This window comes from Suncus etruscus, chromosome 9 (assembly GCF_024139225.1).
Source record: "Suncus etruscus isolate mSunEtr1 chromosome 9, mSunEtr1.pri.cur, whole genome shotgun sequence".
In the NCBI taxonomy this organism is placed as follows: domain Eukaryota; kingdom Metazoa; phylum Chordata; class Mammalia; order Eulipotyphla; family Soricidae; genus Suncus; species Suncus etruscus.
The window spans coordinates 48,582,647-48,610,634 of record NC_064856.1 but is presented as its reverse complement, the minus strand read 5'-3'; the positions used below and the strand labels follow the sequence as shown (position 1 = coordinate 48,610,634).

Here is a 27,988-nt window from a genome sequence, read left to right as displayed (position 1 = left end):
GACCCCAAAAACCAAAAACCAAAAAAATGCAGTTGAAACACAGTGGAATATGATTTAACTTTAGACAGAAGTAAGGGGGTTGGAGTGGGGTGCTCCAGTGGGGTGGAACACAGGCCTTGCATATATGAGACCCTGAATTCAATCTCATAATGGGTATGACCCTGGAGGCCCCATCAGTGCTGAGCAGACTGGAACTTCATGGAAAGACCTGAGCATCATGTCCCTAAGCTTCCTAGCACTGCTCTAGAGGTCCCCAAAATAAAAATAAATAGGGAACTCTACCCACAGGGGTAGAGTTCAGGCCTTGCAGTGTGAGGACGTTGGATCTGTCCCCAGCACTACAAAACAAACACAGGAGTTAAAAAGGGAGGAAGGAAAGCTTAACTAAGATAGCAGGGATGATCTCAGACAGATGCTAAGTGAAATAAGCCAATCACAAGAAGACAAATACCGGGGCAGTGAGATTTTACAGGGGACAAGGCAATTAATTGCCTTGCACAAGTCTGACCCTAGTTTAATCCTTAGCACTGCATATGGTCCCTTAAGCACAGCTAGGAGTGATCACTGAGCACCAATTCCCTTAAAAAAAAAAAAAAGCAGAAACAAAAATAAAAACAAAAACTATGAGTGTACATATACACTCTCACTCTCTCTCTCTCTCTCTCTCTCTCTCTCTCTCTCTCTCTCTCTCTCTCTCTCTCTCTCTCTCTCTCTCTCTCACACACACACACACACACACACATACACAGTATCCAGGAGTCAAACTGAGAGAAACAAAAAGCACAACAGGGCTTTTTGTAACCAGGGCTGAGTGAAGATGAGGGACTATTTTAATGAGTAGAGTTTCCGTTTTAAAAGATCAAAATTTGGGCCCAGAGAGATAGCACAGCGGCTTTTGCCTTGCAAGCAGCCGATCCAGGACCAAAGGTGGTTGGTTCGAATCCCGGTGTTCCCCCGTGCCTGCCAGGAGCTATTTCTGAGCAAACAGCCAGGAGTAACCCCTGAGCACCGCCAGGTGTGGCCCAAAAACAAAAAAACAACAAAACAAAACAAAAAAAAAATCAAAATTTTCTGGAGGTCAGTTTCACAACAAAATATACAGTTAACATCTAAAAATGATTAAACGGTAAATGTTATGTGCTTTTTTGGGGAGGGGAGGTGCTCAGTGCTCAGGGTTTACTCTTGGACTCCGCACACAGGGATCACACCTAGCAGGGCTCAGGGGACCATATGGAGTGCTGGGGATTGAATCTAGGTCTGATGTGTGCAAAATAAGCACCCTACCCGCTGTACTATTATTCTACCATATGTTAGGTGCTTTTTATAGTTAAAAAGGAAATCCCCACTCTTGAGGCAGAGAGGGAGATGATAAGAGTGATGAGGGAAGGAAGTCTAGTCTGCCTTTATGGGGCATCAAAGTAGGGCCGGATTTGGGTCAACAAAGATGGAATCTGGAGCCCTGGAGAAAAGACCAGGCTTTCCTGATACAGTTGGCTCCACCCCAAGCCCCCTGTCCCTCAGATAGCCTCAGAGAAGATTTGGCAAGAAGCCCATGGTGTTCTTCCGTCTAGGCCCAATCCTCCCTGGGTACTTTCAGAGAGTGACCTGGAAGTACCCCATAATCAGCACCCAGGAACCAACTCTGAGTGGGCAGAGGGGCAGTAGGGATAGGGAAGGAGTAGAGAGAGAAAGGTCAAGGCCAGGAAGTAGCAGTATCAGGTCAGGCTCCTGCCCCTGTGGCCTCTGTCCTTCAGGAGAGGAATCTGGGGCCTCCCGGGGTCTGGGTTCATTCCAACTTCAACAGAAAGGTGTCTATTCTGCTTCTGTTTGCCAAAGGATCGGAACCCTCCCTGGCCAGCGTCATAGAACTATCATGAAGAGATCCAGGCTGCCTAGAGTGGCACCTATACTGAGGGCAAGCTCAGTTCTCAGCTGGGAAATAAAAATATCCTGAGTGCTCAGGTTTACCCCTCATCTGAAGTCCTTTGTCCCTAGCAGGATGGGGACAGGTGTGACGGCAGTTCCCATTACAGCTTGTCTGAGTAAAGGCCGGGCCCCCACATCCCTGTCTGCATGGTGGAGCTGAATGCAGCCTCTGGTCAGGAATATGGGTGCAAACGTTTAGAACAAACACGAAACCAGGGTTTGGCATGCAGCAGGAGTTCATATCAGGGACACCTTCTTCACTCTCTACTCCAAGAAAAAGCCATCTGCATCGACCTGCGTGTTCTGCTCCGAGGCTGGTTTGTTTGTCTGAACACTTCCCAGAAGAGATTTTCCCCCAGGACCCCTGGATGAGGCATCCCAGCCAGGCTCAAGAGGGTTCAGAAGCAATGAGCTTCACTTGATGGAAAAAGTAAAATCATTTCAGTGCCAGTCCCCAGGCAGCCATGCTGCCCCCTCACTCCAGCTCTCCCCCCTGGACACAGGGAAGCCCCAGATCCTGTTTAATAAGCCCCTGGGGCCTGGCCAGGAGGCCTGAGCACACAAAGACTTCTATTCTTAGCCTCGGGCTGCTTCCTGTCAGTGGCTCTTGGCATCTCAGGCTCCAGTGGTATAGCCGGGGGGTCCACAGTGATCACAGGAGGCGAGGGCAGCCCTGTGACTTCTGTAACCTGAAGTACACACCAGGGGCTGCAGTGTGAGGCAAGGAACAGGGGCTACCCAAGAGTATGAGTTTTTGTTAACTATCAATGTAAGTCCAGCCTGGTCTCCTGAAGTCTTCCTCTTGCAGGGCCGAGATTCTACTGCTACCTTACCCATGGCTTCCCATGATGCTGAGACTATAGGGTCTCTTGACTACTAAATGCCAACAAGGCCCTGGAAGTGGGCTGGAGTGTGTATGACCTTTCCTCTCAGGCAGGTTCTATCCCAGCCCAGCATGCAGGACCTGTTCTGCCCCTGTTGCCTAGCAGGTCTGCTGAGATAAGAATTCCTGGAAAGGAGGAGTCTGGGGTCAGCTCAAGAGCAAAGCATCTACCTTGCATGTAAAAAAAAAAAATCACAAATTTGACCCGCAGAACCACCCTATCACCATCATGCATGGAGTATGATCCTGGCCCCACTGCCATGACCACTAATCACACAACCAAGCAACCCCTGGGGATGACTGCCACCACTGTATATTGTGTGCAAGCACCATACTAGAAATGCAACCCTGGTAGGCATATGCCAGCACCTCTGTCATCTCAGTAACAAAAAAGAAAAGTGAGAGAGAAATCAAATTTAAAAATAACAACACAGAACTGGAGATATGTATGTGGGCTCCATATGTATACATATGGAGATATGTATAGGGGCTCAGGCATTTGTCTTGCCTGTGGCCAACCCAGGTGAGATCCTGGCACTATCTATATGATCCTCAGTGATCAACGAGCATTGCCAGGTGTCATCCCACTCATGCCCTCCAAAAACCCCTAAGTAAATAAAGCAATGACTAAAGGGTTCCCTGGGTACTACATTTCTAAATTTCTGGAAGCAGAAAGGAGATAGGTACAATTGCCCTAGGGACCCTAGTGTGGCTGCTGCTAGGCAGGGCATGCCCAGGATCTGGTCTATGCCAGCAGCCAGTGCCATTCCAGGATGGGCCTACAGAAGCTGAATGACCTGATGACTTGTCTGATGTCATGGCTTGGAAATTAAGTGGGGGGATACACTTTACTTGCTTCAGAGGTGGAAACTAAGGCCCAAAGGTGAGGTATTCAAGGTCACAGAAAATTAATGGCAGAGCCTGGCAGATGTGTTCCCAAGCTGGATCAGTAGAACACCAATACCTTCAAATCCATCTCCTGGCTCCCTCCCTGTCTTCCCTCTTCTTTGGATGGCCTCCATGCCTGCCAGGGACCAGGCTTTTTCAGTCCCCAAACACAGTCATGATCACAAAGGGTCATCTGAGGGACAAGATTCAGAGCATCAAACTGCAGGTCCCAGTTCTGTGCTCTGTGCTGGCCAGCCTAGTCTTACAATCTTGGCACCTGGGTACACATGACTTCTTTTCACAGAGATAGGAGACTAGGGGTGCATCCTAGTTCCTGGACAATATGTAGGTACAGGCCTCACCCCAGAGCACAGAGGGTGGTACCCCAGTAGTTTGTTACTTGAAGTTTTCTCCTCTGCTGGTGGCATAGGCGAGCAGACATCTGTGAGGCTCTGACCACTGCATGGAGCTTAAACAGAAATTTCTTCTTCCTGGGGGCTGGAGAGATAGCAAAGCAGTAGGGTATTTGCCTTGCATTCGGCCGACCCAAACTGAATCCAGATTACATCCCTGACATCCCATATGGTTCCCTGAGCCTGCTAGAAGCAATTTCTGAGTGCAGAGCCAGGAGTAAACCCCTGAGCACTGCCAGTTGTGGCCAAGAAAGAAAGAAAAGAAAAAGAAAAGGAAGGAAGGAAGGAAGGAAGGAAGGAAGGAAGGAAGGAAGGAAGGAAGGAAGGAAGGAAGGAAGGAAGGAAGGAAGGAAGGAAGGAAGGAAGAAGGGGGAGGGAGGAAAGAACAAAAAAGAAAGAAAGAAAGAAAGAAAGAAAGAAAGAAAGAAAGAAAGAAAGAAAGAAAGAAAGAAAGAAAGAAAGAAAGAAAGAAAGAAAGAAAGAAAGAAAGAAAGAAAGAAAGAAAGAAAGAGAACGAGAGAAGGAAGGAAGGAAGGAAGAAAAGAAAGGAAAGAAAGGAAAGAAGAAAAGAAATTACCTCATCCTTAAAACGTCCACAGATGGCTAGAATGAGGAGATGGTAAGAAAGAAAGAAGGAAGGAAGGAAGGAAAGAAGAAAAGAAAGGAAAGAAGAAAAGAAATTACCTCATCCTTAAAACATCCACAGATGGCTAGAATGAGGAGATGGTTCAAAGGGCTGAACAAATGCTGTATATGAAGAAAGCCCAGATTTGATCCCTGGCATGACAGTCCCCTGAGAACCAATAGGGGTGACCCCCAAGAACCCTAAGGACTGCCAGGTGTAACCCCAAAACAGAACGAAAGAGGAAAAAAGAAAAGAAGAGAAGGAGGGACGGATGGAAGCGGGGAGGGAGCAAAGAAGCAAAGGAGGAAGAAAGGAAAGGAGAAAAGAAGGTGAAAAGGAGGGCAAGGAAGTAGTGAAAGAAAGGGAGGGAGAGAGAAGAGAGAAAAAGAGTGGAAGGAAGGAGGGAGGAAGGGAAAGAAGGATGGAAGGAAAGAAGGAAGGAAGAAAGGAAGGTTGGAGGAAGGAAGAAAGAGAAGGAAAGTTAGAGAACAGAGCCTTGGGCAAATGAGCAGCCTGATCTATGCCTGGCACCATTCTTGCTGTCCCACAGCTGCGGGGATCTGCTTTGACCTTCCACTTGCCTTGTGAGTTTGGTCCCAGCCTTTGTTTCACAGCAAAGGTTCTGCCCCCATCATCAGGGTCAATGAAATGGCACAGACTCAGGACATCCTATAGCTGTGTAGTCCTTTTGAAGCCAGAGAACTAATGCTGAGGCTCATTAACTCCTTTTTCAATGAACTGCTCATGTTCATGCTGCTACCCCAATCTCTGCCCTGCTTCCTGCCTGGACCCCTGCAGGCCTCCATGTCCACTGCAGCACAAGGAGCCTCTGTGAGATCCTGAGCAACAGAGCCCAGCTGTCTGGCCAAGTCTTCTGTCCCAGTAGAGCCAGGACACTATGGGGCATCACTCAGGACAAAGGCAGGGACCCTGATGTCTTGGAGGAAGGGATGCTGGGCATAACCAAGCCCTGCCCCATGCTGGGATGGATGGTTTCAATCTAGCACTTTTTTTTGGGGGGGTGGTTTTGGGGTTTTACCCAGCTGTGCTCAGGAGTTACTCCTGGCTCTGTGTTCAGATATCACTCCTAGCAGACTCAGGGGACCATATGGGATACCGAGAATCAAAACCAGGTCTGTCCCAGGTTGACTGCATGCAAGGCAAATGCCTTATGTGCTATCACTCTGGCCCCCAATCTAGCACTTTGAACCAGTTTGTGGGTACCCCAGATTGTGATAAAACAGAGTTGGGTCCTCATCATACATCTAAGAATTCCCACCCTGACACCAAGTGGGAAGTGGGGGATGAAGGGTCTTGATCCGCCCCTTGGGTCTTGTGTCCATTCCAGCTAACCAGGAGAACAGGCTTGTATCTTCCATGGAAGAAGCCTGTGGGGCTCATGAGCAGGACAGCTGGGGAGAATAACTGCTGACCCAGGTACCCAACATTGACTCTGGAGGATGTATTCATCATTGCGGGCACATGAGTAGCAGTGGAAGAGTCAGAGTCTACCCTGGCCTGGTAACTGGTTCCTCTCCCTCTAAAACACAAGCAGCGGATACAGGTATGTAAATATGTGGCCCAGAGCTGTGCATGCAACTGGTACATAATTCATGGACTCTGACTGCTCTGACCTGGATGAAATACACCCAGAGAAGCTGGCTTGGAGAATAGTAGGAAGCCCAGGGAACACCATCCAGAATGGGGTAAGGAGCACAGGCGCCTGGGTGGAATTCATGGAAATTGGACAAATAAAGTTTTTATTTTTATTTCTTGGGGCCACACCCAGCAGTGCTCAAGGTTTACTCCTGGCTTAGTGCTCAAAGATCACTATTGCTGGGGCTCGAACCTAATGGAATACTAGGGATAAAACCCAGGTCAGTTGTATGCAAGGTAAATACCCTGCCTGCTACACTATTTCTCTAGAACCCAAGTATATGTTATTATTATTTATTGGACCAGGGAGACAGTGCAAAGCGCTAGTGCTCATCCTGTGCATGATCTGCATGCTGGAGGTATAGGTTTGACCTTCCAGCACTAAGCTGGTAGTATACCCCAAGCATGACTGAGTATAGCTCCAAAAAACAAAAAATACATGATTATTTTCAATTTTGTAGTATGGGGAACAAACTCAAGGCTCCACACATGCAAGGCAGATGTTCTACCACTTAAACATGCCCCCAAACCCAAATAAATATATTGGGGAGAGGTTGGGCCATATCTGGTGGTTCTTGAGGACTACTCCCAGCTCTGAATTTGGAGGGTTGATCTCAGAGATGTTCAAGGATATATATACACACCACATATATACATATACATATATAATACATATATATTATATATTGCTCTTGGGTTACATATTTAGCCCTGGCAGTGCATAGGGCTTACTTTAGGCTAGGGATTATACCTAGTGGCTTGGTGCTTGGTATAGGTTGTGCCAGAGATCAAACTTGTGCAAGACAAGTACCTTACTCACTGTACTATTTCCCAAATATAATTAATAAGATCTATTCCCAAGTATTTGAGATAAACCAGTTCATGAACATTTTCACAAACATGACCTCATAAAGTCTTCATAAAAAAAACCCATGTGCAGGTTGATATCATTTCCATTTTATGGCAGAGGAAACTGAGGTTAAGGGACTTACCCACTTTTGTAGAGAGAGCAGCAGAACTTTCTGCCTACTCCAACGCTGCTCCCCACAAATCACCCTCTGGGGACCTAGAAGACCAAGTGAGAAAGACCTGGGGTTCGGTGTCCTGAACTCAGCAGACCAACTACTGGGGAAGAAATAATGAGGGACACATTCCACTGGGGGGGTAAGACATCTACCCTAGCAACAGTCTGCCCCTCACCCAGCAACTCCACCCCCTCTGCTCAGCTCTGTAGCCCAGGAGACCTGAGGTGGAGCGGGATGTGTCTGGTCTCTAGGCCCCTGCTGCAGGCCAAGAATGCCAGAGGGCCCTTCAGAGCCAGAGGAATGCGTGCTGTGACCTTGTCTGAGCAGGCGCACTGTGGGTGCTGAGACCAAGGGCTTGTCAAGGTCCCATGTGAGCTCCTGGCCAGGCCTCAACTTCTGGGCTGTAGCCAGGAGCTGAGGACATTGGGATAAGTGCCATGGAGTTCTGGCCCCCAGGCACTCTCTGTCAAAGACCCCACTCAGCAGCTCTTTTTTTTTTTTTTTTGAGGGTGTTGGGGCCACCTCTGGTTATGCTCTGGGGTTATTCCTGGCTCTGCACTCAGGAATTACTCCTAGTGGTGCTCAGGAGACCATGTGGGATGTCGGGGATGGAACCCAGGACAGCCATGTATAAGGCCAATATGCTCTACCCACTGTTCTATTGCCCTAGCCCCTTAGCAGCTATTTGGACACTGTTGATCTGGCCTAGCCAGCCTTTTAGTCACTGTCTCCAATGATCTGCCACCTTTTCCTCCCTCAGTCCCCATCATGGTGGGCTCTTTGCAGTGTCCTGAAGATGTGACTTGCCCTTTCATTGATCTCTTAAAGCCCTTTGCAGCCAGCCAGAGCCTGCCCGCCCCAAGCTCCTGCCTACCTCACCTCTACCCTTGTCGGCATCCTCACTCAAGTTCCCCACCTTCCAGTTTGTGCTGATGGATCCCCAGGGAGGGCTCCTTTCTCTTCAGAGCCTCCCCACACTCCTGACCTCCCTTTCAACATCTGTGTGTTCATTGGGCTATGTTCCTGGAACTAAGCACCTCTTGGGATCACTGAAGCTTGGAACCCAGGATAGGTGTTAAAGCCCCCATCCCTTCCCCACCCCACCCCCAACAGGCTCACAGGAACCCAGACCAATTAAACAAGTCAAGTCTTCCTTTTAAGGCTGGTATTTGTCCTTCTTGAGAAAACCCTTAGTGAGCACAGGGAAATGAAATGGAAGGTTCTTAGATGCATCCTGGTATTTCCAAAAGCTGGCTCTGTGCCCAGGCACAGAAGATGTCTGAGATATGTCCTTTGGTGGAAGGAAGAAATATTTCCCCCTTCGCTTTCGCTTTCTCACCCACTCCCCAGTCCTGTAAGCCCACCAGCATTCCCAATTCTCTTACTGGGCTTCACCAAATACCCTGTAATATGCCATCAAAATACTAACAGCCAGGTTCAAGAATTCAAGGACCAGCTCTGTTTGGAGGCCTGAGCAGAAGGGCAAGAAGGGTCTGGAGAGTATGTTCAGATCAGGCCCAGAGCTTGTTCCACACTGACTTTCCAGCAAGCTTGGGAGAGGCTGGCCCACACGCAGGCAGTCTGTTCATTTCTAGCTCATCCTAATGTGCTGAAAACCTGAACACATCTGATTGTGGGGACATGGTCTCATGATCTTGCATCCCAGAGGCAGCTGCCCAGGACACACCTAAGTGCCAGGCTGGTTATTTTGAATTGAAGAAATGAAGAGATTCAAGAACAAATGATCTTTTTGTGTGTATGTATGCCTAATTATCATGTTCCTGAAAACAGGAAGTAAATCCTGAGGTGGTCTTGGAGGTGAGAGACAGTTTTCTCACCTAAGACATGTCTCCAACTTCTAATCCCTTAATGGTAGATAAGCACAGGAAATCTTTTTCTTTAATTTAAATTTTCTTTTTTGTTTGTTTTTGGGTCACACTCTGAGACACTCAAAAGTTACTCCTGACTCTACACTCAGAAATTGCTCCTGGCTGGTATGGGGGACCATACGGGATGCCGGGATTCGAACCACTGTCTGTCCTGGATTGGCTGCTTGCAAGGCAAACACCCTACTGCTGTGCTAACTCTCAGGTCCCTAATTTAAATTTTCTTTACATTCTTGGGGCAAGAGACTTATTAGAGAGGTTAAGGTACTGACTTTGCATGCAAAGGCAGGCACTATATATGGCCTTCCCCTGACATCTATCTTTCCTCCATGCATTTCCAAGAGTGATCTTTGAGCACAGGGCCAGGAGTAAACCCTGAGCACCACTAGGTGTGGTGCACACACCCCCAATAAAACAAGGTGTATTGTTATGATTTTTCCTCCCCCAATTTCTCTTTTTCTAGGGACTTAAGTTAGCTTTTTGTTTCTTGGTCGAGGAAATGGTTCAAAGGGCTGGAATACATGCTTTGCATGCAGGACCCCCAAAATGATCCCCTGAAAACCCCTGGGAGTGACACTTGAGTACCACTTGGGAGGCCCACCCAAAATAAAAAAGTAATAAAAAATATAAATACAATGAGTCCTTTTGCCTTGCCGTTGTCAACTTAGCTCTTTTTTTGGTAGTTTCTACCTAGCAGGGTAGAGGATTTATTTCCTTCCTGATAAGTTTCCATTATAGGAAATAAGGGACTCAGTGACCACCATGGGATGTGGAGAGGCCAATGAGTCAAATTCTCTGTAGGACAAGATACCTGTGACTGAGACCCAGACCACAGAACAGAGGCCTTCATGCTATGGAACTCTGTGTTCATTATCTGCAACCTAGGAGCCTCCACTCTTATCAGGACTGATGTAAAATTCAAGGTGGTAATGCTAGCAAGGCAGGTTATAAACTATAAAGTCCTGCACTGGCACTCACTGTGTACATCATCATTTCCCTTCATATGCTGCCAGGAGGGTGTGACCTGATGGATCACTGGCCACTGCAGGGGTTCTCAATCAGGACAGACACAGGGGTGGGTGTAATGAAACCCTAGCAAGACCCAGGATCAACAATGGCTGGTTAAACAGGAAAGAATGTATGAATGGATTCTAAAAGGCCCAGATGTCCTATTTTTGTTCTCAACTGATAGATGCAGAAAGTTAGGAAAGGATCATGTACTCACACACACACACACACACACACACACACACACACACACACAAGCACTGGGAGAAGCAGGTCTATGAACAACAGAATGAAGGTTTATTAGAATAAGAACAGCCAGAAAGTAGCAAAGGCTGCAATTGGAGTTGACCAGACACAACAACCAGGGTCAGACAATGCTGGATCCACAGAACTCCCCTCCTCACTCAGGAGGATCTGGCTAGTGGACTCCACTCTTGCTCCACCCATAGAGCCTGACCAATTTGGGGAAATGTGGGCCAGGCGGTGGGAATTCAGGCCAGTCACCTTATGGCTCAAGAGGGATTAAAGTGAACTTCATGTGGGAGAGGAGGAGGAGGAACTCAGTAAAGATGACCAAGCTTTCACTGGATGAGTTCAGCTGCAAGTTGAGTAATTGAGGCCCAGAGAAGTGCAGTGATTTACACAATGTCTTCAAAGCCCAACTCCAAAGAGGCTGAGCTGGGCTTCAAAGCAGGCAGACAGGGCGAGGGCCCTCATGTCTCAGGATGGCCTCTGAAGAGCCAGGCACACCACGCCTGCACAGACACCTGTCAGCCCCTCGAGACACTCCTGTCGGGGAAACAGGGCAGGATACTGAGACTTCTTCTGCAGAGCATGCCAACACATCTCCTTTCCTTCCCCCACAGCTCTCTGCTAACTCCTAATTCTCTCCACATCCTACTCCTAGAAAGTCCATCACAGGACCCAGGAATGTTGGTTCCAGAGCCCTCTGTGTGACCTGCCCCTGGCCTGCCTGGCCCCACACTCCCTTTACCTCAATTTCCAATGACTTTAGGCAATGGACCCTTTCTAAGGGTTCTACTGGAGACCTGGCAAGGGGTACCCCAACCTTAAGGAGAAGTGTCAGTAATCCCACCAGGGCCAACTCAAAGCTTACCTGATACCAGCCTACCTGTGACTTTTTCCCTGTCTAGAAACCACCTGCAGCTTGATTTGGGGGAGAAGGGGTGAACCCTAGCAGGCCCTGAGCATCCTTGTCCTCTCTGCAATCAAGGAGGAAACATCTAACTACCCATCCATGCTTAGCCTCACATTCTGCCCACCCAGTGGAGGCAGAACCTCATACAGATGAGGGGAAAGAAATAGGGCCTTCCATCCAGGATCCACACTCCAGTTTGCCTGATCCAGTTTGTCATCCCTCACATGACACTACCAGGGAACTCCTGCGTTCTCTCCTATGACCACTACTGTCCACTGCTTCTCTGGGTTAGTGCCTCATCCCCACTGACTCCTCCCTTTTTCTGGAAGGTTTGAGCTGCTTTGTCCAGTATAGTTTGTGGAGGCTCTCCCCTGCCTTCAGGACTCATTTCCAACACCGGAAGCTCCCTGGTCCCCCACTATCTCCCAAGTTCCCTTGGGCTTGGCTGGTGCTCATGGCCATTGTGCTGTCTGTATTCTGTCCCAGTTTGGGAGCACATAGTAGAACAACCTGTTAGATGATAGAACAACCTAAGCCCCCTTTTCTTCTTTCTTTCAACTGCCTTCTTTCACAGGTGGGAAACAGAGGCCATTCCCCCCTCCCCCCATCATAGAACCAGATTTGCAGGGGCAGGGGATGGCAGTAGCCAAGTCCTCACAGTGTAGAAGGCTACAGATGGGGCTGGAGTGATAGAACAATGGGTGAGGCATTTGCTTTGTATGCCGCCAACACGGGTTCAATCCCCAGCATTCCATATGGTCCCCCAAGCATGCCAGGAGTGATTCCTGAGCACACAGTCAGGAGTTTCCCTTGAGCACTGCCAAGTATGGTCCTACCTCCCCACCCCCCAAAAAAGCCACAGGAAGCCTCAACACTTGGTTCTTGAGCAGAACTTGAAAGGAAGCTGTTGATGGCTTTCACTGTCTTTAGAGGCCAGCTATTTGGGGAGTCCAGGCTCTTGCCAGAGACACTCCGCTAAGCACATGACATTTCTTCACTTGGGTTTTCCCAACAGCTATAAGAGTTTCTTCATAATTCTTGTGTGGGTAAGGAGGAAACAGGTCCAGAGCTCCAGGGTCATGGCATTATCATGTCATAACAGTCCACATTTCAGGGAAATATGGGACTCACAGAAGGTGAGAGGATAGGCGGCTTTATTCTAACCACTGCTCAACCCCACCAGATAAAGAAGGACAGGCAGGAAGCTCAAGTCTTCTGAGAATAGGAGGCAGAACTGGAACAGTTGAAGGGGTACAGAGGTAGTGCTGGTGAAGAGGAGACAAAAGTAGTAGGGCACCACAGAGCCCTCCCCTGGGCTGACCAGCTGCCTTAATGCAGCCACAGATTTGGCCCCTACAGCTGCCCCCTGACACCTCGCTGCAGATGTCAGAATCAAATTCAAGGCTTCCCACATGGGTGCACATGCTCTGCTGCTGGGCACATATCTAGGGCCATATTTTGACCTCTTGCCCCGCTGCCCTAGGTAATCACTACTCCTGGCTGAATTCTATCTACTTCAGGGGCTCACACCCCCGGCTGCCTGGCAGAATAGCAGGGTTGGGACATTCTGTGGGCTGTGTAGGTAAGGACCCCCCTTTTTCAGTTACCCCATAAAAGCCCTGAGAACCTCCAATAAATCAGCACAGAACTAGCAGCCAGAGAATAGCAGGCCAGTAGAGATGGGGAGGCAGTGTGTGGGGGAGAGCTGTGTGAGGGGAGATGGTATAAGGGCGGATTATGAAGGGAGTTGGCAGGAAGTAGGGGAAGACACTGTGAGGGAAGACAATGTGAGAGGGAGGCAATGTAGGGGAGACAGTGTGAGAGGAGACAGTGTAGAGACAGTAGGGAAAAGTGGGGGGGCAACGGGTGTGGTATCCTGCTCTCCCTGATAGAGGCATGTAGTCTTGGAGTGGGCTCAAAGACATGGTAGGCTGAGTTCATCTCCTTAGGAGGACAATCGCTCACCTATTAGAGCCACCTGCACCTTAATAACCCATCAGCAGCATCACCCGCTCTGCCCCTGCGTGACAAACATGAAAGTCGGGGACATTGTACCACCAGCCCAATGGCAGCCTTACTGTAGCAACCAAGCTGGGAGCTGAGGCAAACTCTGCCTCCAAAGCCCATCCCAATATTCAGCTGGTTTCCTCAGGGGGTCAGTGGCAGGAAGAATCACAGTCTCCCACACCTTCCCAGGGTGGAATGAAAGTCCTTGGCTATTCTCCTGAGCCCCAGGTGGGACGGCCCAGGCAGGCTGTGTGGTTGGGTGTTCTAGTTGGAAAAACAGGTCGTTTCAGACAAGGCTTCATTGTTCAGAAGAGCTTTAGCCATTCACATAAAACCAAGCAAAACAAAATGCCTGCTGCCTTGTCTTATCTTTTGGTGAGAAGGGGGACCGGGAAGGGCCCCAAGACTGGGTGTCTGCAGCTCCCATCTCAGCGGTCTCACCTCAGGGGCCCAGAGGAAGGAACTGACAGGCTGCAGGCAGGTCCAGGGCAAGCAGCCTGCAGCTGCTCAAGCTGCTTTTGGTTTCCACCCGCTGCCACCCTACCCTGCCTTGGTGGCCCCTCATGCTGCTTTCCAGGGAGGCTACTTAGGTCTCCATGGCCTATTTGGAAAGAGACTGACTGCACTTAGTTGTTCTAGATTCTGAGGACTCAGGGGCTCAGAGAAGAGTCTCAGGGCAGGGGTAGAGGAGTGCTGGCACCCAGGGTGCTGAGTACTAAGTCTTTCCACTTTCCCCTTCTCCAAATTGGGGGGTTTCCAGGGTGAAGAGGGCTATTGAGGGGGGCAATCTTCACCAGGTCACATGCAAAGGGTTATGCCCACAAAGCTTCCATGCAGGTCACACCAGGGCTCCCTGACTTGTAGTGCAGCTACAAGTAAGCACCCTTAATTAAGATCCTTATTTTGAGGGCTGGAGAGAACATGCCTTGCACACAGCCACCCTGATGATTTGGTCCCCCAAGCCAGCATGAATAAGCCCTTAACACAGTTGAGTATGGCTCTCAAAAAAATAAATAAATAAATAAATAAATAAATAAATAAATAAATAAATAAAAATTAAAATAAGATCCTTATTTTGGGGAGGGGATTTCTGGTTTCCTAGTAAGTAGAAGTAAATATTCCTTTGAGTATTCTAGAGTAGGGGTAGGGGTGAAGGCAAATCCTTCAAGTGCCTATTCACTCCAGTGCTTGACAGCTATGGGATGAGTGCTGAGAAACCACCTCTGCCTGCATGGTGCCTGGGGAGAATGAGATGCAAGTGCTCCTAGCCAGACCTGTTTATTCTCAGTCAGAGTTGGTTCCTGAGACCTGAACTGGCCTCAGACCTCAATTACACTCCCCCCAACCTCCCACCCCCAGCCCTGTCTTCTCACTTCCTCCCTCCCAACACAGGATATCACAGATGGGAGACAGCATGGGTTCGGAGATGGCCTGTGGGTCAGGCAGAATAGGGGTCTGCCTCTGCTCTATCCTAGTCAATTATTCCAGGACAGGTACTTCGGCCTGCTGTACCCACTGCAGGGCCCAGAAACTCACCGGTGTACTGGCAGCAAGGATGCACAGTTAAGTGTGTTCCTGAGATGCAACCACTCTGCTCTGTGGTATCACCTCTAAGAAATCTCTGGGGATTCCTCTCCCAGTACTGGGCCATGCCAGCCTCTGGCCTTCCATGCTGTGTTCTGGGGCATGGCCATTGTCTCTGTGATCATTGCTTTTGTGACTTTCCCACCCTGCCCGGCTGTTCCTTCATTTATCACAAAGCAGCTGTCCTCTGCCTGGCATTCATTCCCTTGCCCTTCCCTTGCCCCTGTACTGTCACACTGCTGGGTTCCAGAGGCACCTTCAAGAACAGCTTTCAGTTCTGTGTTTATACAGGTTAGGCATCTGTGGGAGCACTTTACAAGGCTAATTCATTAAAGCCTCATCTCAACCATCTCAAACAGGAGCTAGAACTGTCCCCGTTTTACAGATTGGAAAATGGAGAACCAGAGGGGTTAAATCACCTGGCACCTGGAAGATAGCTCAGAAGCTTAAAAAGCTTCCAAGGCAAGCATGACTGAAAATCCCTGCTACCTCCCTAGATATAAAGATGACACAAAATTTGGGACCAGAAAGATAATACAGTGGATAGAGTCCTTGCCTTGCAAGCAGCTGGCCAGGGTTCCATCCCTGGCATCCTGTATGGTTCCCCGAGCCTGCCAGGAGTAATTTCTGAGCAGAGAGTCAGGGGTAAGTAAACCCTGAGCACTGCTGGGTATGTCTCCAAAACTAAACAACAAAAAGATAATAGGTATCAAGCCAAGGCCTGGGGTCCCCTTGGAGGTGTGGAAAGGCAACTTCATTCTAGGCTGCCCTACATGCTGTCCTTCACTGAGTGCAGATGCCCTATACTCAGAGATGCCACCACAGGAGACCTCACATTGTGTGAGGAGTATCTGCAAGCTGCACTAGCCAATGCTACCCAGTTCCTTTGAGATAGACCCTTCAATGGTTCCCTGAGCTGGGCCTTTCCAGTTGCCAGGGTCAGAGAAAAATCAGGGCCAGGACCCCTTACTCCTCTCATTGCCCTGAACCATTCTGGGAATTTGTTAGCAGCTGCTCACTAAGAAGGTCTTGCTGGACAGCAAAAGGTCATCTTTTTGAGGGACCCTTTGCCTCCTGGCAAGCCTCCATTCTAGACTAACAGTGGACCCTTTAATTGGCTTATCACTGAACCCCTCAGTCACCATGAGGGGCTGGGTAAGGGAGCTCTGATAGCATCTACCTTTGTACTAGGAGAGCCAGACTCCTCATTCTTGCTCCCTCTGGAACCACCCAAATTCACCCTCAGTCCACTGCACAGGAGAGAAGAACCCAGTGGAATGACTTGCCCCCGGTCCAGGGGTTGGGGCTGGGGGTCTGGGCAGCAGAGAATCTAGTCAGGCCAGATCAGCAAGGGAAGCAGACCCATACACCTCTACTCTGCAGAACACAGCATGTGGGGAAGGGCTCTGAGTGCACAGAGGAGGCAGAAAGACTTGGCTGCTCAGGAGTTCAGGAAGTTTCCTGAGAAAGCTTTATAGGGCCTCCCAGAGCCACCACCTTTTGAGCAGGACAAGCCAGTGGTGCCTACCACTGCCCTAAGAGGCCGCAAAGGGAAAGAGGCAGCCCTGCCAGCTGCCCTGCCAGTGACCCCACTGTGGCCGGGACACCCTGCCAACCTGGCCCAGCCCAGCCAGCTCCCAATCACAGGGTCTTCTCTGCCCAGCTAATAAGCAGGCAGCCGGCAGCCGGACTGCCCTCCTCCTTGCAGGGGTAAGGCGGGGTGTGTGTGGAGGGCAAGCTGGCTATAGGAGCCTCTGTCCAGACAGCAGCTAGGCCAGAAATGCTATTGCTGCCATACCACATCCTCCGGCTCCAGCACTGTGGTTTTTGCCACCTCACAGAGGACACTGCAGAACGCTGGTGCTATAAGAGCACCCATATCATCACTCTACCCCACCCCACCCTCACAGCCAGGATGGGGTAAGGGGCTGATTAACCCTCTCACAAAGCCAGGATTTCTGGATCCGGCATCCAGAGTTCCTTCCATGTTCTAGGTTGGCTGCGAGGCACTGCCTTTCCAAAGCCTTGAGAAAAAGGCTTATTTCCAAGCTCTTTACACTTAGTGTGCTCTCCAGGTACTTGGGGAGAGCTACAGAAATCAGATTTCTAAAAGCTGTCTGGTTGTCTATTAGCAAGCTAACTCAACAGGCTAAGGGCTAAGAGCATGCAAAGCTTTGCATGCTTTGCATGTGAGTGACCAGTTTGATCTATGGTACCACATGGTCCCTGGAGAACTACTGGAAGCAAACACAGAACAGGGAGTATTTCCAATGTGGCCAAAAAAGTAAAAGAAGAAAAAAAAAAAGAACAATAACAAAAAACCACACAGGAACCAGGATTGGACTTAACTCTCTGTGGTCTTGCTCTGTGACCTTGAGGCTGACAATGCATCTCTCCAGCAATTCTGGATGATATCGGGATGATAACTCCAGTCACTTTCCAGAGCTGAAAATGTAGCATGCCTGCAAGAGCCTAACTCAATGTCTGGCTTGCAAGAAAGATCGGAAACCCTGGTGTTGAGCAAATGAACACTATGGTAGTGCTGAATATGGGAAAAACCCTACAAACTTCACTGAATGCATTGGTAGGCAGTGTTATAGCAAGTGTGAAATAATGCAGGAAAGTTTCTGGGGAATTTATGACCAAAGCTAGATGGGGTAAGATTGGAGCAGGGGTGGGGATAAGTAGAGAAAATAAAAGGGTGGAGGTCTGACAGCAGGACCCCCGACATACAATCAAAGAGGTAGTGACCATCGCATTTGTGTTTAAGACACATCAATGGGCCCGGAGAGATAGCACAGCGGTGTTTGCCTTGCAAGCAGCCGATCCAGGACCAAATGTGGTTGGTTCGAATCCCGGTGTCCCATATGGTCCCCCGTGCCTGCCAGGAGCTATTTCTAAGCAGACAGCCAGGAGTAACCCCTGAGCACCACCGGGTGTGGCCCAAAAACCAAAACAAACAAACAAACAAAAGACACATCAATGAACAATAAGGGAAGGGCGGGCAGCAACCACAGGAGGCGGAGCCTTGATTGCACTTCTAGGGGTCTTGTCTACAGGCTTCCTGCCAGAAGGAACCCCAGGGGACTCTGAGGATTCTGAGAGTAAGTTCTGACTGCTGTCTAGTCATCACTACCCACCACCCATCGCTGTGTGTTCACCATGAAGCTCCTTTCGACAAACACCTCTGTACTGTATTATACAGTGACCACGGCCCAACCTTATGGCTGCTTCCCAGCCACTGTGTGGGCCAGTCAGTGGCCCAGATGAACTTCAACCCTGCCTGCACACAGTCAAGACCTTTCTGTCTCCAGCACTTGGATGTGAACCCCAGTCAAGCCCCCTTCTCCTTAATAAAGACTTGGGGGGGGGGGAACAGTTCAGTTTTCAAAGCCTCTTCCTGTCACCTCCTCCCTCTGGCCTTGCCCCCTCCCATCCATTTGGAATCAGAAGCCCATCGCTTTATCCCAGCTCAGCTGGCATGGTTCCTGTGATTTCCTGTGGCTCCCCAAGAGAAACCAAGGGTTGATAATAGGTCACTTTCTTCCTGCCCTATCTCCCTACCCCCCAGCCATCTCTAAGACTACTCACTTGGTGTGCCGCCAGGAACCACCTGCTCCTCTGGAGGGGTGAAGCACAGCTCACAGCAGGCCCCCTGAGCCTGCTCCCATACTGAGGGGAGCCATAAATTATTCACACTCCCTTTGGGACAGGCCCTGTCCAGAGGAAAGTAACACCAGCTCCCCATAGTCCTGCAGGAAGCAACAGCCCTGGGGTGGGGTATGAATCCAGAGCCCCTAGCCAGGGTCATTAGACAAATTTCACAGGATAGTGTGACACAGGCATTCCCATTCTATAACCCGCCCCCCACATGTCTTGGAGTCCACCACAGTAAATAGCCTACATTCTAATCTAAGCCCAGCCTGAGAACTTTTCCCAGATTTCCTGCTCAAAACTCAAGCTTCCTCTCCCTATAGAAAAGAAAGGGACATGTAGCCCAGCACAATATTTATATCTCATTTAATTCTAACAGCAAGATGGTATTTGAGTTTACAGAGACATAGGACTCCGCATGGTGAAGTGCTTTGTGTCATGTGGCTGTGGGAGGCCACAGTGCTCTAGCTGACCCTCCACACTATCCTGATGGCTATCCACAGAATCCATACAATCCACGGAAACAACTGTGCAAATGCAAAAGCCTGGCCAGTGATTTATCCTTTCAGCCAGTTCTCACCTGGCTAGCTATTCCATTCATTGGAGCTGGACCGTCTGTCCAACACGATGAAGTCTTTAGCTAGTAATTGGGTGTTGTTCGATAGCCCTGTGATCAGAATGGGCTACACATCACTGCTTTGACCCCACTTCACAGGTGAGGCTTGGAGCCCTGAATACATCTGAGAGGTCCCAGATGCAACCCCACATACCATCACCAACCCCCGCTCTGCCTTTTTTCATGTTCCAGACTTCTCCACCTCTCCATGAAATGAGATCACAGGTGTGAAATGATTTAATCAAAGAGAAGCTTTGTTTAGACACAGGGATTATTTGTGAGAATTGGAATCTCTGTAGAAGGGGGCAGTGGGGGATCCCAGCTCTCCCCACCACCATGACTACCTCCAGGGACTGAGCTTCCAGCCTTCAGCTCACCCCTGCATCCTTCCCCATCACCTAGGCTTTCCAAGGTGCTTGTCCTGGAGTTCAGGAGCTGGGATTAAGTGGGCCCAGACATGGGCTGAGACCAAGGCCATGTCCCCTCTACTTTCCAACCCAGAGCAAGAGCCCACAGAGATCTGCCAAGGTTCTTTCACAACACCCCTCTCCTTGCATGACCTGGGGATTGGTGGGTGGGTGGGCAGCAAAAGGATCTTACCTGGGAATCCAGACACCTGGAGCCATGCCCCAAAGTTGATGCTGTTGACTACCCTCCTCCCCGCTGCCCCAGCCAGGAGACCTTGAGAGTTTAAGATTCCTCTCCTGGGACAGAGGTAGGTCTTATAGGCTCCCCTGCCAGCTCACAGAGGGCAGAACTTGAGCTGTGGCCAAAGGCTGTCATGAGGACACTGGCCAATCTGGATCCCTAATGTGGACCACCCAATCTCTAGGCAACCTCACCCGTGGTCAGGCTGACCTCACTTCAGGGAGGGAAAGCCCCAGGCACCAACCCTGTCGCTGCTAGGGGAGAAGGAATGGACACAGAGAAGGAACTTGTCTGAGAAGGTTTCTTCCTTCTTTTTTGTTTAGTTTTTGTTCCACAATCGGTGGTGTTCAGGGTTTATTCCTGGCTCTGTACTCAGCTATCATTCCTAGCATAGCTGGGGGCCATATGGAGTGCCCAGGGTTGAACCTGGGCTGATGTGTGCAAGGTAAGTGCTCTACCCATTGTTCTATTGCTCCAGTACCCGGAAGGTTTTCTTAGAGGGGGATCTGACTCAGCCTTTGATTGAGGACTCCCACCTCCTTTCCCTCAGTGCCTACTCCCCACATCTCCTCTAGCTCTAACTTTGGGGTTCCAGACTGAAGTCCCTACTAGAGAAACAGTGTCTCAGGGCCCTATCCAGTGCTGTCTCTTAGCCCAGGGGTCACTGCTACCACACCTGGGGCCCACAGAGAGGGCTGCTGGACAAGTGAGGAATTCACCAATTCTGGGTTACCTTTGAGAAAGGTGACTTGGCCGCGGAACGGGAGAAAAAGAGAAAGAGAAAGAGAACCCACCTTCCTTGCACCGAGATCAGGGCTGGGATTGGTCCCATGTCACACCTTGGACCAACTCTGTCCATTTCCTTTCGATCCACCCCTTGTTCTTCCCTTCTGTGTCCTTCCCTCCCCCAACCCCAACAGGGTTCCTCCATCCCGCTGAGACTCAGTTTCCCCTTCTGTAAGCACCCCATGGCAATAACCCACCGCGCGGCTTCTTCCACACAAGGCAAGGCAAGGCGTGCGTGTTCAATGACTGACTGACCGGTCCGTGCAAGAATGGGGCGCGGACCGCACACAATGGGCGCTCACGAAGTGCCCCCCTCCCTCCGTGCCCCGGCTTTCCCGCGCCCCCCCTTGGACCAGTTCCAGCCTCCCATTAAAAAAAATAAAAGCTTGCATCTGGCCCGGCGGCGTCCCGGATGGGGTCGGGCCACTCTCACCGGCATCCGGTGCTGCCAGTCTCTCCCTCGCTCTCCCTCTCACCTGCGGGCTCTGGCTCCTGGTGGCCGGCCTGTCTTCTCTTCGGAAGGCTTAAGCGCCGACTCCCTCGCCCTGCGTGCAGGTGTCTGCTTGGGCTACCAGCACCAGCCCGGTTCTGGTTCCGTCCGATGGCCCAGCCCACCTGGGGTCCCCTCCCAGGGCGTTGGACCCGGGCCGGGGCGTTTGCACGGGTCCCAAGTCCGAAGAAGCAAGCACCGGGCCGGGAGCAGCGAGCTGCAAGGGTCAAGATCTGCGGAGCCAGAGGCTGAAGGAGTGCGTCCGCTCGGGATCGGAGGGCTGCAGGTCCCCTTAAGCTCTGGGAACCCCGAGAGACTCCGATTCACCGGGTCCGGGAAAGCTGGGAACTCACTAGTCCGCAGCCACGGACCCGTAGGGCGGGCGACGAGCGGTCCACTTGGGTCGATCGGACCACAGGCAGATGTGTGCGGGAGCGTCCGGGCGCGGAAAAGCAAGCCCGGGCTGGGTCAGGCGGAGCCGGAGAAGGAGCCCGGCGCGGTGTCCGGAGCCCGGCGCGGCTGTCAAGTCTTGGAGGTTCGGACTCGGCTCGCTCGGGCCAAGCGGGCGGACCAGGTTCGCGCGCGGCGCTGCACTTCCTCCTCTTCCTCCTGCTCAGCTCACACCGGTCGCTCCAGCCCAACGCGCTGCCGCCGCCGCCGCCGCCGCTGTCATCCAGTCCGCTACCCCCACCGGCGCTGCAGCCGAGCCGAGCCGAGCCGAATCGAGCCGAGCAGCGCCGCCCAGTGCCCGAGCACCGGCGGGGATGGCCCCGCCCACAAATGGGCGTGGTTTACACAGACCCCGCCCGTCCGACCTAGCCCGGAGACGGGGCGGAGCCGTGTCCAGGCCCCGCCCCCCGAACCGGGCCGTCGGACAGCGGGAGCCAATCGGAGGGCGGGAAAAGAGCGGAATGCGAACGCTACCTCGGAGTGGGCGTGGCCAGCGGGGAGAGGTGCGGCTGGGAAGAGGACAATGGAGGGGTGGGGGAAGAAGGTAACCCTAGGTTAGGGGCCGGATCGGTGGTGCGAGCGGTAAGGCGTCCGTCTTGCACGCGCTAAACTCGGACGGACCTTGGTTCGATTTCCCCGGCGTCCAATAGGGTCTCCCCAAACCAGGAGCGATTTCTGAGCACATGGCCAGGAGGAACCCCCCCCCCCAAAAAAAAGAAATAAAAGAAAAGAAGGTAACCCGGGGAATCAAGAGTCACAGGGTAGGGTGGGACAGGGATTGGGGGCGGGAAAGTAGAACTGGGGAGGCAGTGGGTAATCAGTCAGTGCTTTGGAGTCCCCCAGGGGTCGGGCTGTTGGAACAATCTCCCTCTCAGTCCTTCTTGACCTTCTCGGATTCGAACCCGGGCATGAGCGTTGGCGGCAATTCAGATTTCAGAAAGCGGTAAATAAAAAAAAAAAAAAAAAAAAAAAAGAAGTTCTTGAAAATAAAGAGCTGCTGGCCCGGACAGATAGCACAGCGGGATGGAGTGTTGCCTTGCAAAGCGGCCGACCCCCAGACCGTCGTTGGTTCGAATCCCGGCATCCCATATGGTCCCCTGAGCCTGCCAGGAGAGATATCTGAGTGTAGAGCCAGGAGTAACCCCTGAGCGCTGCCGGGTGTGGCCCAAAACCAAAAAATAAAATAAAATAAAATAATAAAGAACTGCTCTTCCAGCACTCCCCCCCACACACCCATTTCCAGCGCCCATCTCTGGCGAGGAGCCCCTATGCCTTTAATCAGCCTTAAAACACGAAATCCAGAGCGGAGGTGTTGAGGGGGGCAAGCACACGTAGGGCTGAATCGTGACGCCTCGTGTGTCTCTGCTCCCTCCCGAGCGCGGGTGCTTCTCCCCAAATCTGGGCGCCCTGCTCAGCAGACAGGCGGTGCAGGATCCGGTGCAAATAAGGAGGTGTGTTGGACCTACTGCGCCGGCGGTGGGAAGGCCTCTGCTGGTAGACTGGGAAGCCCAGGGTTGGGAGACCAGCCCACTGACCTCTTTCTAAGCCTCGCTATACACAGTGGGCCATACATAGTGGGCCGGAGGCTTCCCTTTTCAGGGATGAAGACATCAAAGTGAGGGGAAATCATGTCTCCCAGATCACGCAGCTTGGCACAGGAGTCGCTCCACTCTCACGTTTGCTGGGGAGAGAAGGGCGGCTCTGAATCACCTCTCTAGTTGTTTGTCAAAGAACTAAAGATGCTGCTGGAGGATAGAAATGGGGCAGCTGCCAAATTCAAAGGATGGAGGGAAGAGGAATTCCAAAAACAAACAAACAAACAACTTAGCAGGTGCAGAGCCCAGAGTAATATTGCAGCAGATAAAGCGCTTGTACTGGTCCAACTGGGTTAGATCACTGATGGTTAGATGCCCCCCCCCAAAAATGGTTCCCAGAGCCCCATCAGGTGTGATCCCTGAACACTGCTGAGTGCAACCCCAAAACAAGAAATCACAGCATGTGCAAAGCTGGGATGTCTCAAAGAAAATCACTGGTGTCCTGAGCCTCTTAGAGGCCTTAGGAGAATCTGTTCTGAGGAGGTGACAGGTAAGCTTAGACGAAAATTTGAGTTTCTAGGTTAGGAGGGAACCCCAGAGAATGGACAGTGCTCTAGGCAGAGACTCCTAGCAAAATCCAGAGTGGGAGAGCACTGGTTGTGGGGAAAATAGCAGTCACTGGAAAGAGAAAAATATGTGTAGAGGAGACTTGATAGGGGAAGGATGGGCTCTGCTGAAGGGGCAGTGGGTCTTGCTCCTGGGATTCAACCCAGTAGGATTACACTGAGGCCCAGCCTTGAACATTGAATTGTCAGAATGGGACCTGGGAAGCCTGAGCATCAGCATCAGGGGAGGAGACAGACCTTGTGCAAAAGCCAGGTTGCAGAGAAGCACAAGGCCCCAGGGCCTGCATAGAGGGACTCCGAGTGCCTGTCTCTTTCTCAGGCTGAAGAGATGCTGAGCTGAAGGCTGAAGTTTAGGAAAAAGGCAATACCCTCTCCTGGGCAAGTCCAGGGGATGAGGAAGGGAACTCAGCCAGGCAGAACCCACCAGTGACTGTGGCCAGCGAGGACCAGAGCAAAACCATTTTGACCTTAACTAACGGAACTTAGAACCTGCTGAGTTCCCTCCCCAGAACATTCTGTGGCACATGAGCAGTGCTGGCAGACAAGTTCTGTGTTGCAGGTCTGGTGTCTAGCCCTCCCTAATGGTACTTACCAACCTCACCAGCTTCCCTCTCATTTACAACTCTCTGCAACCACAAATGGGGTGCGGTCCCCTAACATGTATTGCTCCTACTACTCATCCCCTTGTCTGGAGGATCCATGCCCCCCTTTCCACAGTGAGCTCCTGGCTGGGGCAGACTCACCCTTCTCTCTTTCTTTCTCTCTCAGGTACCCGTTTGATAACTATTGGGAAAAGTCCTCTCAAATCCTGTTTCCTGAGGGGCCTTCTGGTCCCCTCAGGCTGCCCTGCCCTTGGCCTGGGTTCTCTGTGCACATAGCCCTGTGTACAAGCTCCTGTGCTGTCCATGTGCAGTTGGCCTCACTGATGGGAAGCGCCTCGAGGGCTGTGAGCCCCCTCCTCCTCCCCATCTCATCTCTCAGCTATGAGAGATGAATGAATGAGGCTCTCAGAGAATGTGAGTGGCCCCTCCATGGGTCTGGGTACCAGCCCGCGCGTGGTATGAAAAGGAGGCTTTCAGAGGAATGCCTCCCTGACCCTGAACCCTGGGAAAAGGGGCTACGGGTCACCGGAAGGTGATCAACCATCACTTCTGATGCCCACATTCCACCTCTGGTCATCCCCACCCCCAGGAAGGAGTCTTCTATCCTAGGGGAGCAAGGCCTGAGGGGCCTACAGAGCCTAGGACATGGTCACAGTGACTTATCAGAGTGGGGAATTGGGCCTCAGAAGCCAACTCTAGACCTGCAACTCTGGGGTGACAGAAAAACAACAGCTGTGTTGGCCTGGTGCCCAGCCATTCCTATATGAGAACCTCCTTATATTTTTCCAACCAGGGCAAGAGTGACGAAGCAGTTGAAGTGTTCACCCTGCTGTTCAGTTCCTTCGGGTTTTCAGTACATTCACTTTGTGTGTGTGTGTGTGTGTGTGTGTGTGTGTGTGTGAGAGAGAGAGAGAGAGAGAGAGAGAGAGAGAGAGAGAGAGAGAGAGGCCATTTGGGATATCAGGAATTTAACCCAGTTTGGCCAGTGCAAGGCAAATGCCATCCCCACTGTGCTTTTGCTCTGGCCCCCAATGTGCAGACTGTTTTGTGAGGAGCTTGTCACTTTTTTTTAAGAAACAGAGCCACCAGATTACGGAAGACTTTCCCCCCCCTACAAGTTTCACATGTCTTTATGGCATCCACAGTGCACAGACATTGAGCCAGAGAGGGACCTGAGTACCAACCTGTCCCTGGCATCCTGACACACACTATGGGATGGACTTCAGAACTTATTGGCCTCATGATATGTCCAGCTTGCATCTTCATTCTGCCTTGACTGCCTGCCTAGACTTCTCTACATAGCACTCTGCCTGCAACAGCCCTTCTGTGCAACAGGTTGTTTTTTTTTTCTCCTTCAAGGCCCCTGTATAGGGGACCCCCTCTGAGAGCCACTTTCTCCCCCATTTACCATGGGAAACCATCCCCACTGGAGGCAAGCATTATAGTGCTTTTTTCCCATACTGGGACCTGGTCTCTGGGTGAGTTGCTCCTCAACCCCTGAATCTGAGCTTCTATATCCAGAAGCCCCCACACTGCTGTGGCGAATCAAGAGTACTTTTTGTACATAAAGGAGGACTTCCAGATATAGGACACAGGAGATGTTGGGGGAGCTTCCTGGAGAGCTTCCTGGAGAGCTTGGTGCCCAGAGGAAAAGCACAGCTTGTCTTAGAGGCAGAGGGACTGGGGGAACAGGGGTAGGAAAGGCACAACAGGTGCTGATAACTGAGAAGTTAGATGTGTTTGGACAGGATGATACAGGAAGGGAAACATTGAGGTCACCCTTAGGCCCTGCCGTCTACTTGCCTCATTTTTCTACCTAAAAATTGGAAATGATTAAGCACCTACCTTGCGGGGTTCCTATTATGGCGATGGGTACATGAAGAGAGTTAAGTGGGGTGAGCATTTGCTTTGATGCAGGAAGCTAGGGGTAGCCTTGGACATGATATACCACCAGCATATGGGGTCTAAAAAAGTAAAAATTGCAAAGCAGCCCTGGGGTAGTGTTGGTATAGGTAAGTGCCTCTACAGGGGTATAGGAGGGCTCTGGGAGTACGGATGTCACTCTGAAGGATTATGGTGAGAGGGAGCAGAGACCTGGCTTGGATCCGCCTTCCTTGTGCCCCCAGCTGTGCCTGCTTCTGCCTGTCTTGACTTTCCAGCTCCCCAGTGGCTTGTGACGTACATCCCTGCACAGTGGATCTGCCAGAGCTGGACACACATCCATCCAGGGAATTTTTGTGGCCTAATTTTTTGCCAAAGCAGGTCAAGTAGGGGCCTCAAGAGGTTGTGGGGCCCCTGGGCAGGAGAACCTACAGGCTCTGGCTGTAATAGAGGTTCATGACACTAAATTAGTGAAGAGAATGAATTGGGGAGGGAGTTGCAATGGGTGAGGAGGGGTGTTGAGGGGTAAGAGATGACTGACAAGTCTCTTGTTCAGACTCAAGGTAAATTGAATATCGGACACTGAGGGATATAATGCTGTGGGCTTGGGAACCAGACACATTCAACCCAGTCACCTCCTTTCTCTTCCTAATGGGAGGTGGTGGTTAAGACAGGGGTCAAGGGACCCACCAGGCTTGCTTTTTAGAACTTGTGGAGGGAGGGGTAGAGAGGAGGAGATGGGTCAAGACCTGTGTTTAGGAGTTCAGATGGCAGATTCTGCACTGGAGCCCTAGGGGCATTGTAGGGATGTGAGGCAAAAACTTTAGGAGAAAGAGTCCCTGTTATAATACTGTCTTTGGGGGTTTCTGGAGACAGGGAATGAGGGAAGGCAGCTCAGGAGGGGACAGTCTTGACGTAAGAGGGCGAGCTGCCTGACCCTGGGAGAGAATGTGCTGCCCAAGGGGACAAAGGAAAGTGCCCCAGGAATGTGGTATCAGACTTGGTGCCTGGGAGAGCATTAGAGGAGAGGAAATGAAGTCTCAGATGCAGAGATGAAAACAAGTTGCAGAGAATGATTAGGGGGCAGGAGCACCAGCACAAAAGTGTCCTTGGGTACCACTGCTGGACTTAAGGGCGGCCTAGGAGAGGGGCTGGTGTGCTTGGAGCCCATGTGGGAAGCTCTTCTATGTGGGGGGCTTTAGAACCTAGTCACAGGAAAGGGAGAAGGGAACAGGCAGGGGCCAAACATTGTGAAGTGACCTGAGAAGCAGTAGTTTTCACTTCTGGTGTGTGTGGGAGTGGGTGGTGGGCTGGGGTGGGACAGGGGCAGGGCAGGTCTGAGGTCACAGGCTGCAGGAGGCCAGGCATGTGCCCCAGGGGAGGGCAAGGAGAAGGATGCTGGAGACTGGCTTGGAGAACAAGAGCTAACTGGGTGGGAAGAGAGGACCAAGGGGACCCAGTTCCCATGGTAGAGGGCTGGGATGACTTTGAAAATGCCTGGATCAAGTTAATTAAAAAGATCTTGGTGCCTCTTTCTACTTTCCAGATCCCTAGCCAGGATCCCATTTTGAAAGCAAGAGGAGTTTCAAGATCCCTCAGATCCCAGATCTCACATTTCCACTTCACTGACCTGGGAATTA

The 27,988-nt window shown here is 51.1% G+C and overlaps 1 protein-coding gene across 1 annotated transcript in view; it reads right to left on the bottom strand.

Annotated features, from left to right (window-relative positions):
- Positions 1–21,472, bottom strand: part of GDPD5 (glycerophosphodiester phosphodiesterase domain containing 5) — an 89,869-nt gene extending 68,397 nt beyond the window's left edge. The window contains exon 1 of the mRNA XM_049780284.1: positions 21,241–21,472. The gene's annotated coding sequence lies outside the window, so the exon portion shown is untranslated. The remainder of the gene's footprint in view (positions 1–21,240) is intronic.
- Between the last annotated feature and the right edge of the window lie 6,516 nt (positions 21,473–27,988).